The sequence below is a fragment of the Euprymna scolopes genome, chromosome 3, assembly GCF_053919585.1.
Source record: "Euprymna scolopes isolate OS-2025 chromosome 3, ASM5391958v1, whole genome shotgun sequence".
NCBI classification, from domain to species: Eukaryota; Metazoa; Mollusca; class Cephalopoda; order Sepiida; family Sepiolidae; genus Euprymna; species Euprymna scolopes.
This window is the reverse complement of record NC_136484.1, coordinates 142,022,745-142,041,382: the sequence shown is the minus strand read 5'-3', so window position 1 is coordinate 142,041,382 and position 18,638 is coordinate 142,022,745.

Sequence of the window (18,638 nt, the reverse complement as noted above, 5' to 3'; positions counted from 1 at the left end):
TACATACCCATCACTCTCATATTCCAAAAATCACATGAATTGATCCAGTAGTTTTTTTAACTAAGAAAATCAAATTTTATGATGAGCAAGACAAAAGTCGGGAGCCGCCATGTTGTTTTTAAATATGTATAAATTCAAAGGTGACAAATCAATTCGACTACCGAGATTTTATTTATATTCAAATAATTAAAAATTTTTCATAGGTAAAAATTGTAAATTTTGTTTTTCTTGGTTTAAAAAACTACTTGATCAATTTACATAATTTTTGGAATATGACATCTTCATTCTGTGGCAGTTGCAGATATAATAAAGATTTTTCTGTACTTTTTAAGAAAATAATAGCCATACTTATGAAAGTCACAGTTGTCCACTTTGAATCTTAACATATTTTAAAAAAACATGGTAGCTCCCGGCTCTTCCATCTCGCTTGTCATAAAATATAATTTTCTTATTTAAAAAAAAAAAAAAAATCTTGATCAATTTACATGGTTTTGGGAGTATGACATTTTCATTCCATGATGGATACATATCTCTTAAAGATTTTTCTGTATTTTCTATTTTTTTTTTATTGGGTCAAATTCTAAATAAGAGCTCAAAATTCATTAATTTTCATTTTTGGTATTATGTAGAATACAGTCCATGCTGAAATAATAACATTATTTAAAACCCCATTTTTATAACTAAATTATCCAGCAGATTTTCCTATAAGTTTGATTTGAAAAGATATATTTCCGCAAAGTAACTTTATATTTAAATTATTTTTTTTAATTTTAATTTTTTCATTTAAAAAATTATTTATCTTTCAATTTGTTTAATTATTGTTTTTTTATTCTCTAAATTCATAATTCAGTTTTTGCGGTTTTTGTCTCTTGCTTCAAAAATGTTGGTTTGATTAATAACCTTAGTTATATTAATTATGAAGTAAATAAAGAAAAACATACCTTTGTTCTTTAAATAACTTCATATCGTGGAAGGTATTGATGATGACAAAAGAAACAAATGAATTAACAACGTAACATTTTCTAAACACACACAGAGATGCACAGAAGCGTGTCTGTTTATTTTTTTTACATCTGTACTTGAAAAAAGCTATACACCAAAGAGAAAGAACATTTTGCATTACATGCCTTTTAAAAAAATACAAAAATCAAAGGGAGACAACTCAGAGTGATTTCTTTAAAATTCACGTCTACAGTTAACAGATAAAGAAGGGGCAGCTCGAAGCTAGTGAAAATATCAATTAAAGAGAGACAACTGTTCAGTATTTAGAAATCCATGAACATTGATATTTTCAATAAAAATACATAATTCTACATACATAATTCTTGAGTGCTTCTATATTAAACGAACAAATAAAAATATTGAGTTTCAAGTAAAAGCAAATGAAAAATAATCATTAATGAAAAAAGAAATTTGTAAAATGGAACAAAATTGCTATATTTCACTAACTAAAAAAGAGACGAGTTCGCAGGGGAGATAATTAAGTTCTGTTGCTTACGTCATGTGATGAATGTAATTCAAAATGTTGGACAAATTTTATTCTACATATAAACTTTATGAAAAACTTTGTTATTAATTATTTTTTCATAATTTTTGGATATGTTACTATTTGCGACATGACAAGTACGTAGGCACTATTTGTTTTACTTGAAATTCAATATTTTGATTTTCGAATTTCATTTGTTCAATATAGAAGTACCAATTCTTGTTTTTGCTTTTTAATTTATATTGAAAAAAGTTCAGTTTCAGTATGAATCGAATTGTGTCCATTTATTTTCCATTTTGTAATACAATTTTTAAAGTAAATAATAAATGAATTTTAGTCTTTTAAATCCATGAAACAACAAAATGTTTATTTACAGAATGTTTTGCAGAAACAACAGAAAGCTTTTCCCTTTTGAATTAATTCTAAATTTTCTTCTTCTTTTTTTTAACTTAACATTGAATAACTTTAATTTCAGTATTTTTTTTTTTTTACTCACGTTCACTCCTACCAAGATATATTCCCACTTGGATGTAAGGAGCTATTATTTGGGACCATACCTAGGAAAGATTAACAATATACTGGTTTGCGTTAAATTTAAACTTCTGCATATCAGTACAGTTAAAAACCAGATAGCAGGAAGGGAATTCCAAAGTTTAGGCGTTCAAGGGAAGAAAGCTTTCTGGCATTTAGGGACATTAGCAATGAAGGGGTGAAATTTTGTTGCTAAGTGGGTTTGTCAGGAATATGTACATCGAGGGGGCACAAGTGCAACGAGTTCATCAGAGTACATTCCATTAAAATATTTATAAAATAGGCACAGAAATGCAACATTGTGGCGATGGGACAGGGGCTGGAGCTTAGTTGAAAAAGTGGGACTATTAGATTGAAAACTTTTTTGAACCCTATCCAAGAGGAAGAGGCTAGTGGTAGATGCACCAGTCCAGATGTGGCAACAATACTCCATATATGGGTGAATAGTGGCCTTGTAGAGGTGCAGAATACTCTCAGGTATGTCTAGCTTGATAAATGAAACCTGCCTTCTTTGTAGCAGCCTTCGCAATGTATTTGTTCCAGTTCATATTGCCCATGAATGTTAGACCAAGGAGTTTGAATGAAGAATCCTCAGGTAGGGTGTTATTTGTCAAGGATATCAGTGGTTGGAGAGATGTTTTGTAATTGTTAAAGGAGAGCAGCTTAGTCTTACTAGCATTAAATGTTACCATCCATTTGTGGCCTCATTCCACTATAGTCTGGAGGTAATTTTCTAACAATTCTGTATAATTCATATTTCTTATTTTTCTCTTATTTAATGCAAATTTGAAAAGTTTTCTAATGTTTTTGTAAAAAGCTCTCATTAATTTTTGAAAGTATGACTGCTCTACAGGTTTTGTTTGCTAGTATCTCAAGCATTACGTAATTTTTCAGTGAACAGGCTTACATCTATATTTATGTTTGTCGTGGCCAAATTCCCCACATTCTCCCAGCCTTGTGTCACATCTTCATGTAGCGGGAAGGAGTTAAATACACAGATAGAATTGCTCCTCGGTAGATGAAGATGACATAACCAATCCAAGGGAGATAATTCCAAAGAGTTTTTCTCGTATTTTTAAAAAATTTCAACATTTGATGATGCAAGCAAAGATCTATTTTTGAAAATGAGATTGAAACTGGAATATGAAGTGAAACGCACCCAGAAAGAACTGGATTATTATTTTTTTTTAATTTTATCGATAGTTTCCTTTCTTAATTTTTTTTTTTTACCATGAATCAAAAGAAAAGTAGAGGAAAAAGTTAAAAAAAAAAAAAAAGAACATTTCCATTAAAAAAAAAAAAACAGTTTCAGTTGAATTGTTGAATGGAAAAAGTGTTGGAATTCACATCGTCTAGAGCACTTCCACTGTTGCATTTCGGGAGTTGCCTTTGAACATTTTTTCCTTTTTTTTAAATACAGGTGTGATGCAACAAATAAAGGTGTAGTTTCAGTTTCTAAGTCGACTTCACCATGTAAGGACATGTTACATTCGTCTCTAATTTAGAGAAACTTTTCCCACCTTATTTCTGCAAAAGCCTCCTTGGAAACTCATACTTCTGTGAATAAATCTCTATTGTGGGGAGGTTGAATTAAAAGAAATTACAGATTCAACTCAATTTCTGTCATGGACCTTATAAGAGCTTTTCAACCATATGGTGATACAAATAGTCGCTATTCTTCCAAAGTCTTGATTTACCTTAGTCAAGAAGGATGGGTCCTGAAGAGACCACTACCAGCCCTGATGGCAGGCAGAGGCGTATTGCTTCGACAACTGCAGATTGAATCGAGAAATCCTTTAAAAATAAAAATCTTTGTGAATTTTGTGTTTACAAGGGTCGTTCATTTCTGTGAATTTTCTTCACACAGATAAATTTTTGCAGAAGCAAAGTTATTTTTTGAATTTTTGCAGAAACGAAGTTATTTTTGTGAATTTTTGAAGAAGAGCCTTTGTAGAGGCGTGCATCCTGCTTAGTTTAGCAGAAGTGATTCTCATTCTGTGTGGAGAAATTCTTTCTGTCTCATTAATTAATTTGGTATTTTAAAATACTAGCAGTTCAGCTCGGCTTTGCTCCGGCCCTATGTATTGTTCATAACTTTAGGTGCATATATATATATATATATATATATATATATATATATATATAAGTTTGACTCATGTTCAGGTAATCTACATCTAAAATTTCAAGTGTTAGACTCAAAATTTGTGGAAGAGTTTGGTAGAGTTTGTAAAGGTCAACTCTTTCAACTTTGATCTCTTTGCAGCCAAACTTTCACCCAAAAACTGATTAAAAAGCTTGCTGCATGTCTGAATACCCTTTATGTAAAATTTCAAATGTTTAGACCCCAAATTGGCTGAATAGTTTGCTAGAGACCGCAAAGGTCAAATATTTTGAACTTTGACCCCTTGGCAGCCAAAATTTCAGCCAGAAACCGATTAAAAAGCTTGCCCTATATCTAAATATACTTTATGTAAAATTTTAAATGTTTAGACCAAAAATTGGCTGAGTAATTTGGTAAAGACCGAAGAGATCAAATGTTTTTAAACTTTGACCCCAATTTTGACCCCTTAACATTTATTGTTTTAGGCGAAAATCAAATTAAAATGTTTGATCCATGTCCAAGTAACCTACATCTAAAATTTCAAGTGTTTAGACCCAAAATTGACGGAGGAGTTTGGTAGAATTTTCAAAGGTCAAATTATTGAACTTTGACCCTTTGATGGCCAAATTTCTGGCCGAAAACTGATTAAAAAGATTTTATCAAATCTCAATATCCCTTATTAAAAAGATTTTATCAAATCTCAATATCCCTTATCTCGAGTCTGTAGACTGAAAATTGATAAAGTAGTTTGGTGTACACACACACACACACACACACACACACACACACACACACACACACACACACACACACACACACAATTTCACTTTTATAGATATATAAACTTTATTGCTTGATTTTTGAATATTTATATGATTAAACTATATATATATATATATATATATATATATATATATATATAACGTTTAATTGTTCAATAAATAAGAACTCTAGTTCAAAAAACCTGAGATAAGATGGTTGTTTAATGTTTAAATCTAGCCTTTATAAAAATTCTATTTGAATCGATGTATTTGACTTTAAAATATGGTTATCAGACTGTGAAGGTCTAGTAGATCGGATATTGACTAAATGTATGGTTGATGAGTGTGTTGTGATCTGCCAGGAATATTTGGCGTTCACTCAGGGTTTAGGAGAGAATATTGTTAAGTTCAAGGTACAGGTTTCAAACCAGGGAACAAGAGATTAAGGGTCTTGTAGCATGAGAAAGAAGGTCAGGTGTGAAGATAGCCATGTTTGCTTGTGGTACTCACGTTAACCTGGGGCCAAAACTCCCAAGCGAGGTCTGCTGCCAGGCAGAGCAGTGAGGAAAGAAAGTAAGAGAGAAGGCGTTGTCGGTTTTACCTTTTATACACTCGGTCACGTGACTGGAAGCTGGCTTGTGATTGGGCAAACCAGTAAGACGGAAGATTTAAATCTTAAGCCCCGAGATTTCGCCTCTGCCAGTTATTGTGGCAGTTTTTCGAATGCTAGAGATTTTTTTAAGGCAGGCTCATCTTCAGGACAGTTAGTTGCTCATATAATATTTAAAAAGATTCCTGCTGAGGTTCATAAAGAAATTAATGCTTCAAACTAGAGATAGTTATTCTTCACTCAGGACGATTGTTAGAATGTTCCAAAAATTGTTGAATTCAATGTGGCGGCACTTTGCCCAAAAGAATGTGAAAATCGTGTGCCAAAATTGTCCACCATTTTCTCTAATAAAGGTCATGGTGGGAACAAGAAACCGTTTAGGAAATCTTTACAACAAAAGAAGGAAATTCTTCCAAATAGAAAACACCATTTCTGGAAATTTACAATAAATCCTGTAAATCGTGCAATAAAATTTAACATAGAACGAAGGATTGCTCGATGTTGAAATCTTTCAGTTAAAAACTTTAGCGAGCAGCAGAGTTCGATTTGTGTAAAAGCTGCCCGAGTTTGCATAAAGAGATGAATTGCCTGGAGATAAAGAGATTTCCTTATCTGTTCATTATTAGTGGGACTCGGTTGCATTTTTTGGCGATGTATTCAAATTCTACTCAATTCTTTGTGGAGAAAATTTCATTATCGTCAGCCCACGACATATGTATTAGTCCGATGCTGCATATATCAGTAAAAGGAAAGAGAAGACCCTCCATACATTTGAATTGCCTTATAGATACTTGCAGCCAATATTCATTCTTTTCCAATGTCGTGTACAAAATAACTGGGTTCTCGAAAGAGAGAGGATACACTCGGAACCTGTTAGTATGTCTATAAGTACATTTATAGGCACCAAAAATATTAATCTTCATCAGCTGAAAGTGTCCTTGAAATTGGGGACTCGAAAGCCCGTTTCCTTTGATGCATTTTTTATGGATAAGTTGAATTTGAAATTTGACATCCTTTTATCTGATGAGATTATGACAAATATAAAAGAAGCAGGATTCCATCTATGTTCAGGCAATAATAACTTAAACCATTCCACCTTGGAAAGTATTATAGGTTTGGATCTAATTCAGCACTTGAAGAATTTTAGTCTAATTAAATGTCTAGATGGATCTGCTTGGCAAACTTAAAATGGTATCATTCCTTTCGAACAAATAAATTGTTTGGGGGGAAAGGTTTGAAGAAGGTTAATAAATAATATGACTCCCATTCCTTCATTCATTCTATTCTTCAAACTACTTTATTGAAGGAGTATTGAATCCTATCACTTTGTTTTCTAGTTATTGGGGACCATTTTTGAGGAATCTTCAGTCGAATATGAAATTGGGATTTCTTTTTCTCTCAACTCAATTGACAGCGACTCTGATTTGTTGTCCTTTAATGAGGATAAAATTCAAGTTTAAAAAAAACTATTCTTATGGAGAATGGTAGATACCACATTGACCTGGCTTGGGATGAGAACAAGGTATCTCTAGTGGAGTTGAATTATGTCCTTTTCTTGAAGATTTTGGAGAGAATGGTGGAATCTCTAGAGAAAAAGGGACTATATGAAGACTATATCAATGTCTTCTGGGGGTATGAAAAAAAATGGACATTATTGAACCCATACATATATTCCAGAAAGACTTCAGAAAACATTGTTGAATCCCCTTCGTCCACTCATTAAATGAGGTGCAGCAGTCACCACTAAAAATCGATTTTACTTTTCCCTGAAGGATGGCGGTTGTCTGCATACCTTCAGGTATAAATCTATTATCTTTAATGCAAGTCCATTCTTGAGTTTCGTATTCAGGTATCACACTGAACGATTCACTTATGATGCTTTTAACAAGTTAATTGGAAAGAAGAAATGAGAATATTTCAATTTCGTAACAATCATTTCAGATATTGAAAAAGCTGTTAATAACAAACCACTCACTTATATGGCTTCTGACAAGGGTTTAGATATTTTGACTTCAAACCATTTTTTGCAAACTGGTTATAACTCACGTTTATTGCTAGTATAGCATGAGGTTGGTAACTTCTGTCCCAATCCTATAAGTAGGATCAGATTGTTGGGAACTCTTCAATTAAGGGAGGACTTTGTGGAATCTACGCTCTGATACCAATCTGGCATCAATTGAAATGAATGCCTCTCATCTTGGGGAGGCTTCATGTTTTGACAAGTTTCTGGGCTTGACCTTTACTCTTGACCTGAAATAGAACATGTATATCAAATCCATTGGCAAGGTTGCTGGAAAAATGATGGGATCCTTCTACTGCTCCAGTAGATATCCCACTCTTGATGCAATTCTCTACCTATATAAAAGCCAAGTATGGCCAACGATGGAGTACTGTTGTCACATCTGGGCTGGAGCTGTTAGAAGCAGCTTATCCTGCCTTGGCAGAGTTCAAAATAGACTTCATAGACTAGTAGGGGATGCCCTTTTCTCTTCCCTGCAATATCTTTCCCACAGAAGAGACGTTGCAAGCCTGTCTCTGCTTTATTGTTATTTTCATGGCAAATGCTCATCTGAACTTCAATCTATGGTCCTCCCTTGCCAAACTTTCACAAAAAACACTCGTCTAGTCGAACCACTATCAATCATTTCCCCAACTCTTTATCTGTGCTTGAACTTAAATGTAGATTCCATGAACAAAGCTTCTTTCTTAGAACTGCACGCCTGTAGAACTCTTTTCCGATTGCCTGCTTTCCAGCTGACTACAATCTGATTGTCTTCAAGTCCAACGTAAAAAAAGTCCTTGAACCGTCCCCCTAAGTAATCGAATTTACAAAATTCCCACTACTTATGTTTACTATGCTATAATCACATTGACTAATGTATGCCCGTTGACCGTTATCCTCGAGTGACCTCCAGGCCTTGATAAGTGGTGATTCCTGTGTAAAAAAAAGAAAAGAAAAGAAATTCCGTAAAATCTGATAAAACAATTATCTCTTTTCCTTGAGACAAAAAGAAAGGAATATTTTTTTACCAAGGCATCACCACTTATCAAGGCCAAAAGGCCACTCGAAGATAAGGGTTAAAGAGTGTACAGTAGACAATTGGACAATAAAGTAATCATTAGTAATGGAAATTCGGTAAATTTGTTAACTTAAGTGGAATGGCTCATCAAAACCTTGTTTACATTAGACTTGAAGACAACCGTATTGTAGTCAGCTGGAAAGCAGGAAAACAGAAGACAATTCCATAGGTGTGCAGTTCTAAGAAAGAAAGTTTATTCATGGAATCTACATTTAGGTTTAGGCACAGATAAAGAGTGGGGGAAATTATTGATAGTGTTTTCTGTTAGACGGGTGTTTCTTGTGAAAGTTTGGCGAGGGGGGAACCATAGATTGAAGCTCAGTTGAGCACTTGCCATGAAAATAACGATAAAGCAGAGACAAACTCACAGCATTTCTTCTATGAGAAAGAGGTTGCAGGGAAGAGAAAAGGACATCCCCTACAAGGCTACAAAGTTTATTTTGAACTCTATCAAGGCAGGATAAGTTCTTTCTAGCAGCTCCTGCCAAGATGTGGCAACAGTACTCCATCCTTGGACGTACCTGGCTCTTATATAGATAGAGAATTACATCAGCAGTGAGATATCTACTGGATTGATAGAAGGATCCCACCACTTTTCCAGCAGTCTTGGCAACGGGTTTAATGTATGTGTTCCATTTAAGATCAGGAGTAAAAGTCAAGCCCAGAAGCTTGTCAAAACATGAGATCTCCCCAAGACGAGAGCCATTCATTTCAATTGATGCCAGATGGGAATCAGAGCGTTAGTGATGTAAAGATAAAAGATTGATTTTAGATGCATTAAAAGTAACAAGCCACCTCTTTCCCCATTGTACCATGTGCTCAAGATCAGAGAAGAGAGAATCAGATAGAACTTGGTCGTTTACGGTCTTAGATGTGATACTATAGATAGTAGTGTCATTACAATAAATGTCTGTGAATGATGTAAGGATGTGATTTGGAAGATCATTAATGTAGATCAGGAAGAGAGTTGGACCCAGGATGGACCCCTGAGGGACTCCAGCATTAATATTGTGAGCTTCTGATTTCTGCCCATCAACCACTACTCTTATAAACCTATCAGAGAGAAATGATTTAATAATTGAGAAGACATTTCCAGCTATACCGTAGCTGGAGATCTTGTGAAGTAAACCTTTATGCCATACTCTATCAAAGGCCTTTGATATGTCAAGAGCAATTGCCCTAGAAAGGTAGCCTCCATCGAGAGATTCGCTAATCCTATGAGATATAACTGTAAGCACATCTGCTGCAAATCTAGCAGAACATAAACCATATCGTGTGTCAACTAAGAAGGTTATTTTTTCTGAGATGGTTGATTACTTTTCTATTTATCACAGATTCCAGCAACTTACTCATGATGTACAGATGATTATTGGCCTGTACTGAGAGGGAGATAAGCGATCACCTGAATTCTTAAATACAGGGCATACTGATGAGATTTTCCAGGGTGATGAAAGCAATTCTCCTTAAGACAATGTTTAAACAGGTTTGTAAGTATGGGCACTAGTTCAGGTTGAAGTTTTTGAGTACTACAATTGGAATACCGTCAGGGCCAGTTGCTTTACTGGAATCAAGGTGTTTGATTATGATAAGTCATTCTACTGAGAAAATATCAGTCAGTGATATAATTTTGGTAAAGTCACCAAACTAGACCAGGAAATTCTGGAGTTTTGGTAGAGTTCTTCATCTCATTCGTAGAAAGGATGGACGTGTCTTTTCCAGCTGTATATTAAGGGATGCTTGTGAACAAATCCATCCCCTAAAGCATTTGTATCATGCAGAAACTGAATTTGAAGAAGAAGGGGGGGTATTTCTGTTTTACTTGTTCTGTTATGAATGACGATTCTTCCCCAATGATATGTTGTGATGAATGCAACAGATGGTACCACTTTGATTGTATGGAAGTGTGATGGGAAGTCATTATCTTCATGAAAGTATTAAGATATTACAATTTTTTAATAATAATATTTATAATTGTTATATTCCTAAATACTTAGGAAATAAAGACAAACGTGAGTTACACCGAGTGGTATGTGTAATGGGGTTTATTTATAATACAGAAACGTAAGGCTGCTCGCCTAAGGTAAATAGAAGTACATAGTAACAAGTATGGGGAAGAAAGTCTGATAATCAACACGTAAGACTATCCGTCTTACTGCGACTGCTTATCTGCCGCTGTCTGCCGCTGTCTGCCAAACAGTCCAATATATATATACAGTTTGTAACCGGTGTATAGCCAGTTATGTTCCTTCACAACAATAATGTATAATTATTACTATTAATACATTAAAATTAGAACATTAAAAATCTTCGTTTTTAAGAGTTTCTGGAGAATTCTAAATATAAAATATAAAAATGTTCTTTTTCAGGAGCTTCTGGAATGTTCTAAGTTGTGTTGCTCCATTTCTGGAACTTTCCATTCACCAAAACTATAAAAGAACGCTGAGAACGTCAACTCTTCAGTTAGTCAGATTAGAAAGTCAGTTTGAGTTATTTCGCCATGCCAGGTCGCCAAATGCTAAGTAAATTAACTCTGGCCAATTTTTCCTGGGATTCAAATCTGGTTGAAATAAATCTTATAAAAAGAATCAATTACAAGCACCCTCTAAGAAAAACTGGCCATTTGGTAATTTATGACCTTCTTTTTGACCAAAGAATATCTAAATATTAATTTACTTGCCCGTAAGTTCAATGTCACAAAAAACACCATCATCGCAAACATTAATTAATGAAAAACAAACTATATCCCTTTATAGTTGCTCTTTATCAGTTAAAAATCATTAAAACAATTTTCTCTCCAAAAATTAAAAAAAAAAAACAAAAAAAAAATGGTTTTCTGTTTTTCGGTTTCAAATTGACTGTTTTATTTTATAATTAAAAAGAAACAAAAAAAAAAAAAATAGTCATGTTAAGGGGAAACTGTAAGTTTTTTGTTTTTCAAATTAAAAAAATGTATAAGTGAATTGAGACCTGTTCCTTTTATAATTAACAGAAAAAAATATTCAGAAAAAAGAAATTGCATTTTATGTTAAATTTTCATTGTAAAAAATAATCTAAATTTTTAAAATCAATTCTTTTTAGCTTTAAAAGGTTAAAAAAAAAAAAAAGAATAACAACTGGGTGCTTCTACACTATTAAGATGAAATTTCTGAAATCATAATATTGAATTCTACATGAAAACAGTGGTATCAACGTATTCCTTGTATTTTTAAGATGATTATATCCAAAAATAACGAAAATCGATAAGATAGAAAATTATTTATTAAAGAAAATAAAAGTAGAAGTTGATGAAAACGATCTTAAGACACAGAAGAGTTCAAAAAGGAGGTAATTTTCCGTTTCGATTTAAACAAGATGGCCGCAATTTTTGACCTGCTAACGCGATTAAAGTTGTTTTTTTTTAAAAATAATTCAGTAAGATTCAGATAATTTCGACTGCATAATTTGGAAGCTACCATTGTAATTTATCATAATTGACAAAAAAAAAAAAATCAGTAGAAACTATTGTTTTCTACAAAATTTCGTCCTAATAGTGTAGAAGTGCCAATAATTGTTCTAAATTTGTCGTTATTTGCTTTATTTCATTTTTATTCATTATATTTATGATGGGGTTAAAAAATTTTCAACTACCGTGGAATTTCCACGAGTTCTGTTAGTTGTTTATTAATTCTCAATAACATAGTCTTTCTTTTTAAACATAAACTAGATTGAATTAAGAACTTGCTTATCTCCCTTAGATCATTTGTAAATATTTTTGTTTCTTTGTTTGGTACTCTTACAGAATTTGACCTGGATTCTCGGAATTTCTCGTCAATCATGGATCGGGCACGACCGACACTCATTGGATTGAGCTGGGCGTTGTTCAAATTACTGGACCAGCCCTGTGTAGAATTGCTCTACCTGGTGGTGTGCGAGTCAGGGTCTGCATGTTTGCTGATCATATGACAGTGTGCGTCTCAAGCTGTAGAGACATATGTACAGTTGTCGAGGCACTTAATCATTATAAAGGAGTGACAGGGGCTATAGTCTACCTTAGTAAATCCAATGGTCTGAGGTTGGCTGTCTGGAAAGGTGTGGCTGCATTGCCAGGCCATTTTAACTGGTCGGATGGCCTAGTTCGGATCCTTGGCATCTGGTTCAGACTGGATTTCCAGTTGGACAAGGATTAGTCAGAAGTACAGCCAAAGGTCAAAGTGTCTGTGAGGATTTGCCTTCAAAGTGGAGGTGTGCGCCACTTGCATCTTTCTGCTAATCCTTTATTGATTGGATGTATTGCCTCTTCCTGTGAAATGCATGATGGCTTTAGTGCAATTTTTCTTCTTGCTTCTTTGAAATGAGAGTACATCATTCATTCATAGAGAGATCTGTTTCCAGCACCTGGTCGATGGGAGCTTAGGATTGTCTGACTTAAAAGTCATAGACATGTCAACTGATTGGCGTTCCTGAGTAGAACTTTGATAGAGGAGTCTAAGTGGGGCCCTGCGATTGAGTATGCTTTTCTGAACTTCATCCCTGACCACTTGGTTGAATGCCAACATTAGCCAAGGGGTCAATTACAGTTTTTTAATGAATGCTAAGCAGCACTCTGAGCGCTGTCCAGGTCCAGTGACCTCGCCCGAATTAATGGGGGGGGGATCGCTTTTGATCTGCTTGGGAAGCGCCTACGGTTGTCGGAGGAGGAGACCGGCTCTCAGTGGAATTAGGTACCATGCCACAGATATCTCAACAATTCTGAGTTCTATCTGACCTGGCGATTGGTTTGAAATGCACTATACCGCAATGGCATGTGCTTCAGGATTAGTCAAATTGACAACCCTTTTTGTCCATGCTGTGATGAAGATATCATTGAGACAGTAGATCACACATTTTTTTAATTGCTCTAAGCTACATGAATTATAAACATATGTCAGTGAGGTGATGGCTTGCATTGTCTCCAATCAGGTGAAATGCCTGGATTTAGAGTCTGTAGTCTACAATGTGGCTCCATTGTGACCCAGGGAGAAACAGAAGGTGTTCCTAGCGATCTTGGGCATAACTAGATTGGTTATGTGGACTTCATGCATAAAAATAGGAAGTGGAGAGATACCGCCTTTTTATTACCATCTGATTTCGTATTTTAAACTTCAACTTAAAATCAAAATCAGATGTGATAGAAAGAGGCGGCCTCTTCCAATGTCTAGACGTAGGTGGATACACACTGCTAACTTATGTGCATTTATGTGGAATGGACTTGAATATGTGTCCCCTGCCTAGGCATGGCACATGCTGTCTTCAGGTCTTGAATAGATTGCATACCCATCTCTTAGTGGATCAGTCTCTTAGCTAGTTGAAAGAATGTGTTCTGTTTCCTTTGTTTTTATTTTAGTTGTTAGTATGCCTCTAGAATTCCCTTTTCCTAAAATATTATTTTATCCAAAACCCATCTCAATGGCTTTTATCCTGGAGGTCACCCAGCTCTGTTCTAATTTCTTTTGTCTCTTAAACACAGCCCGCACCCAGTTTAGGAAATGATTCTTTTTTTTTTCAGTATCAGCTGGAAAACAAAGAGTAAACAGATATTAGATAGGCTGAGAAGGTTCCTGAAAAACATAAACATAATTAGCATTTTATTTGGTTCGTTTGTTTTTCTTTATTTTAGGGATGTTTTTAAGGCTTAGTGATTACCTATACCTTTTTATCACAACTTTGTATAGATCATGAACTGTTTTCAAGAACTTTTAATTGTTAATACCAAAGAACATTTGATACTTTGATTATTTTATTCCTTTTATATGAAAAAAAAAAAAAAATGCACACACATCATAGATACTTACACATTATAACACAACATCTGAGGATATTTTAAGTAGTTTAGATTCATAGAGTGAATGTGGTATTATGGTACTTGAAAACTACTGTACAAAATAGAAAAGTGGACGACCTCCAATTCTCTTTTACCTATTTTTAGCCTTGTGCTACATCTTTTATGAAATTGTTGTAATTTTGTAAGAAAGATAAATAAATTCAGTTAGTCAGATTAGAAAGTCAGTTTGAGTTATTTCGCCACTTCAGGTTGTCAAATGCTGACTAGATTAACACCGGCCAATTTTTCCTGGGATCCAAATCCGGTTGAAAGGAATTAAAAAAAAAAGAATCAATTACAAGCACCCTCAAAGAAAAACTAGCCATTTGGTAATTATAAAGATTTTTCGATCTTGTCTTTGACTAAAAAATATAGTTTATTAATTCTCGATAACACGGTCTTTCTTCAAAAAATAAACTAGATTGAATTAAGAACTTGCTGATCTCTAGTTACATGCAAAATGAATGCCGATGCTCGAAATGTATAAATATTTTGACTCCTTCCTTTACTTAAAAATTCATCAAAAATCAAGAAATTAACCAATTTTAATGTAATATATGGTATTTATCAAACAATGACCGCAGAATATAATGAACCCATTAATTTTATTTAAATCTTAGTGGAAATGTATTATTTTGTTTAAACAAAAAGCACTTTTACTAAAGTTATGGTTTTCAGTAGTAAAAGAAATGGATGAATTTAGTTTTGCTTTTTTATGTAAATAAAGCATCGTAAATTGTAACAATAAAAAAGAAAAATTATTTTCTTCGAGAACATTACGAAAAAAGCCCCTAAAGTCCGTATTAATGGATTCAATATAACTCGAAAAAAAAACCCTACTTTCTTGAACTACTGAATTAAGCATTGTTTATTTAATATTTTCACACAAAAAATTATAATTGCAAAAATGTTTCTTCTTCTTTTTTTTTTTTTTTTAGATTACAGGTATCACATAATTTTTATATGTAAGATTCTAATATTTTCTTTGCTTGAATGAACGTGAAACTTTTGGCGAAACATAATTTTTATATAATCTTGAGAAATAATTTTTCTTTATTTAAAAGCATGAAAACAGAAAAATAATTAAATTAAAAAAAAAATGGTAAAAATTATACAAACGTTTATGATAGGAATGTACGGATGCATGGCTGGAGGGGGGGGGAAGAAAAGAAAACCAGCACTCCCTCACTCCGTCCAACTACCTGACGTCATTTTCAGGCAGCCTTTTGACTTTCTGACATTTTCGCCTTCTGTAGAAAGCATTCTTAGAAGACAGTTTGTTTTCGTTTGTACAAAGCTAGAATCTCTCGTTTTTGGGAGCTAATTAAGCTATTTTTTTGGCGCTGTTCACTATGCAGAGGGAGACAACTCTCTTTTATTAAAAGATCCGTTCATTTTTCCCATCTTATAATTTAGGACGCTCGATTAACGATATATATATTTTTTTATTAAGTCAAAACATGCGACGAATTTTTTTTAATGTAACAAAGTTGTCTGTACATGACTAGGTGTATCAGAATTTTTGTAGGAATTTTTGACACCCCTAACAGAAAATTGCGAATAAAATATAAAAAACTCGTAATTTCTCTTTTAAAAGTGGGTTGTTTATTTTCTTTATGGATTATACTTCCAAAATAAACTTTTGAGTTGTTTTAAAAGTAATAGAAATATTTTTTTTTATTTAAAAAAACAAACAGTAATGAATTTTACGAATTCAATATTTTTCAATTTTTAAACTTTAAAAATCTATCAAAATTTTTTTATTGATTCTATTTTTACGATATTTTCAGGGTCAATGTGAAATTTTATGCTCTTTCCAATAAACCGAATATAATATTTTACACAAACGTTTTTTTTAAATCCCCCCCCCCCATTTTCAAGTGTCTATTAAAAAGTAAATAATCAATTTACTCACCAAAGTTTTATATATCACAAATTGAAGAGAAAAGGTCAATAAATAATATATTCAATTTTAAAAAAAAGTAGTGTTTTTTTTAGAAATTTACCTGTAAAGTTCGAAGTTTAAAACCTTTTTTTTTTAAACCACTTTGTTCTTTCTTTTTTTTTTTTTTTAATGAAACCTTGGTCCTTGCTCCATTAATTGAAAAAACAATTAGGGCTTGAATTACATTTTTAGAGTAGTTATAAGCTTGGAAAGACAGGGGGGGGCGAATAATTCACGCCTCCAATTTTGAAATGTCTATTAAAAAGTAAATAATTAATTTACTCACCAAAGTGTTATATATCACAAATTGAAGAGAAAAGGTCAATAAATAATATATTACAATTTAAAACAAAAAGTAGTGTTTTTTAGAAATTTACCTGTAAAGTCCGAAGTTTAAAACCTTTAAAAAAAAACACGTTGTTTGTTTGTTTGTTTGTTTGTTTGCTTTTTTAATGAAACCTTGATCCTTGCTCCTTTAATTGAAAAAAAAAAAAAAAATTAGGGCTTGAATGACATTTTTCGAGGAGTTATAAGCTTGGAAAGACGGGGTGGAATTATTCACTATTTTTCACGAAATTTCTGACACACCTAGTACATGACTATTAAGAGAAAACTAATGAACCAATGATATTTTTATTAGATGAAAGCAGATGAAAAGAAACTGCGGCAATTTTTTTTAAAATATAAAAAAAAATAAACGTTATGGTAAGGTTTTTTTAAAAAAATAGTCTTTAACCTTAAAAATACAAAGAATGAAACTTTTAAATAAAACATGGATGAAACTTTTAAAGCTGTGTTTACAATTCATCCACAACTATCGTTGCATTTTTATTTTTTGTAATGTTAAAAACTAGATGTTGATGTTATTAATATTATAAGTTTTGTTAGAGGGAGAAAATAAAAAAATGTCACCACATTATAAGATGAAAAATGAACAAATTTCTTAGTAAAAGAGAGTTGTCTCCCTCTGCTCAGTAAACTATTGTAAATTTTCTTTATACGAAGTGATTTTTTAAAATGTTTATTTAATTCGATATCTTAGCACTTTACTTTACTAATTATCTTTGAAATAGACTCAGAAAACTAATATTTATCTTTCAAAAGATTTGTACAAGGTGATTTTTTTTTACAAGTTTCCGAATGTCACCGTGAAAACATCGTTCATTATATCTTTTTTCACGTTTACAAATATTATTTTTCCTTTTGGCTTTAATCTTTCAAATAGAATAAAAAAAAATAACTGGAAACATTTTCTTCGCTATTACTGTCCGTACCTACTTATCTCCCTTAGATCATTTGCAAATATTTTGTTTCTTTGTTTTTATGTACAATAAATGTTTTTTTTTTTTTTAATTATTTTTCTTTAAACTCAGAATTTTTATCTTTTGTTAAATATACGTTGCATGCTTAATACCCCTCGACTCACATACGCAATAGGGGTTTCTGACGAAGAGATTTGTGAAGATTGGCTTTGTACAGATCATAAGGCCCAAGGCAATAATGGCGACAAAAAGATAAGGGGACATAATTTTGAAAGCCGGTTTATTATAATTTTTTTAATAGGTTTTCGACTGCTTTTTGATTATATTTGAAAGTTAATTTTCGGCAAATGTGTACTACAGCGGCGTAAATTATTTGACAGACAAAAAATTATAAAAATCATTTATTTTCATATAAAACACATTATTAGACCCTAAGGCTGAAATAAAACCCGAAAAAAAAAATTAATTTTCATTACTTTTTCAACATTTTTATTAGACTAAATGTACGACAATCAAGGATGCTATCTTGTTTTGAAAATTTGGCATTTCTAAGGATTGCCAGATTGGCCTTTTTGAGGTCAAATTTTGCCTTTTTTACGTTTTTGCATGGAACCATAGTTTTGGCCGCCATTTTTTGGGGGGGTTTCTTTTTCTAAATGTGCACTTCAAGTGTGTAAATTATTGTTAAGACATTGCTGACCATGAAAATACTCCCCCCCCCCAAAAGAAACAATAATTTGGGGGGAAAAAAATGGCAATATGAAAAAAAAAAATGACCACCAATATCTTTACGCACTTGAAGTGCACATTAGACCCCCCCCCCCCAAACGGTGGCTAAAATCATGGTTCCATGCATGAGCATAAAAAAGAAAAATTTGGCATTAAAAAGGCCTTAAGAAAAGCCAAATTTTCAAAACAAGATAGCAGCCTTGATTGCCGTACATTTAGTTTGTTTATTCATAAGGATGGTCTGTCGTGGACTAAATGACGTATACAGAATTCCAATATCCACCCTTTTTAAAG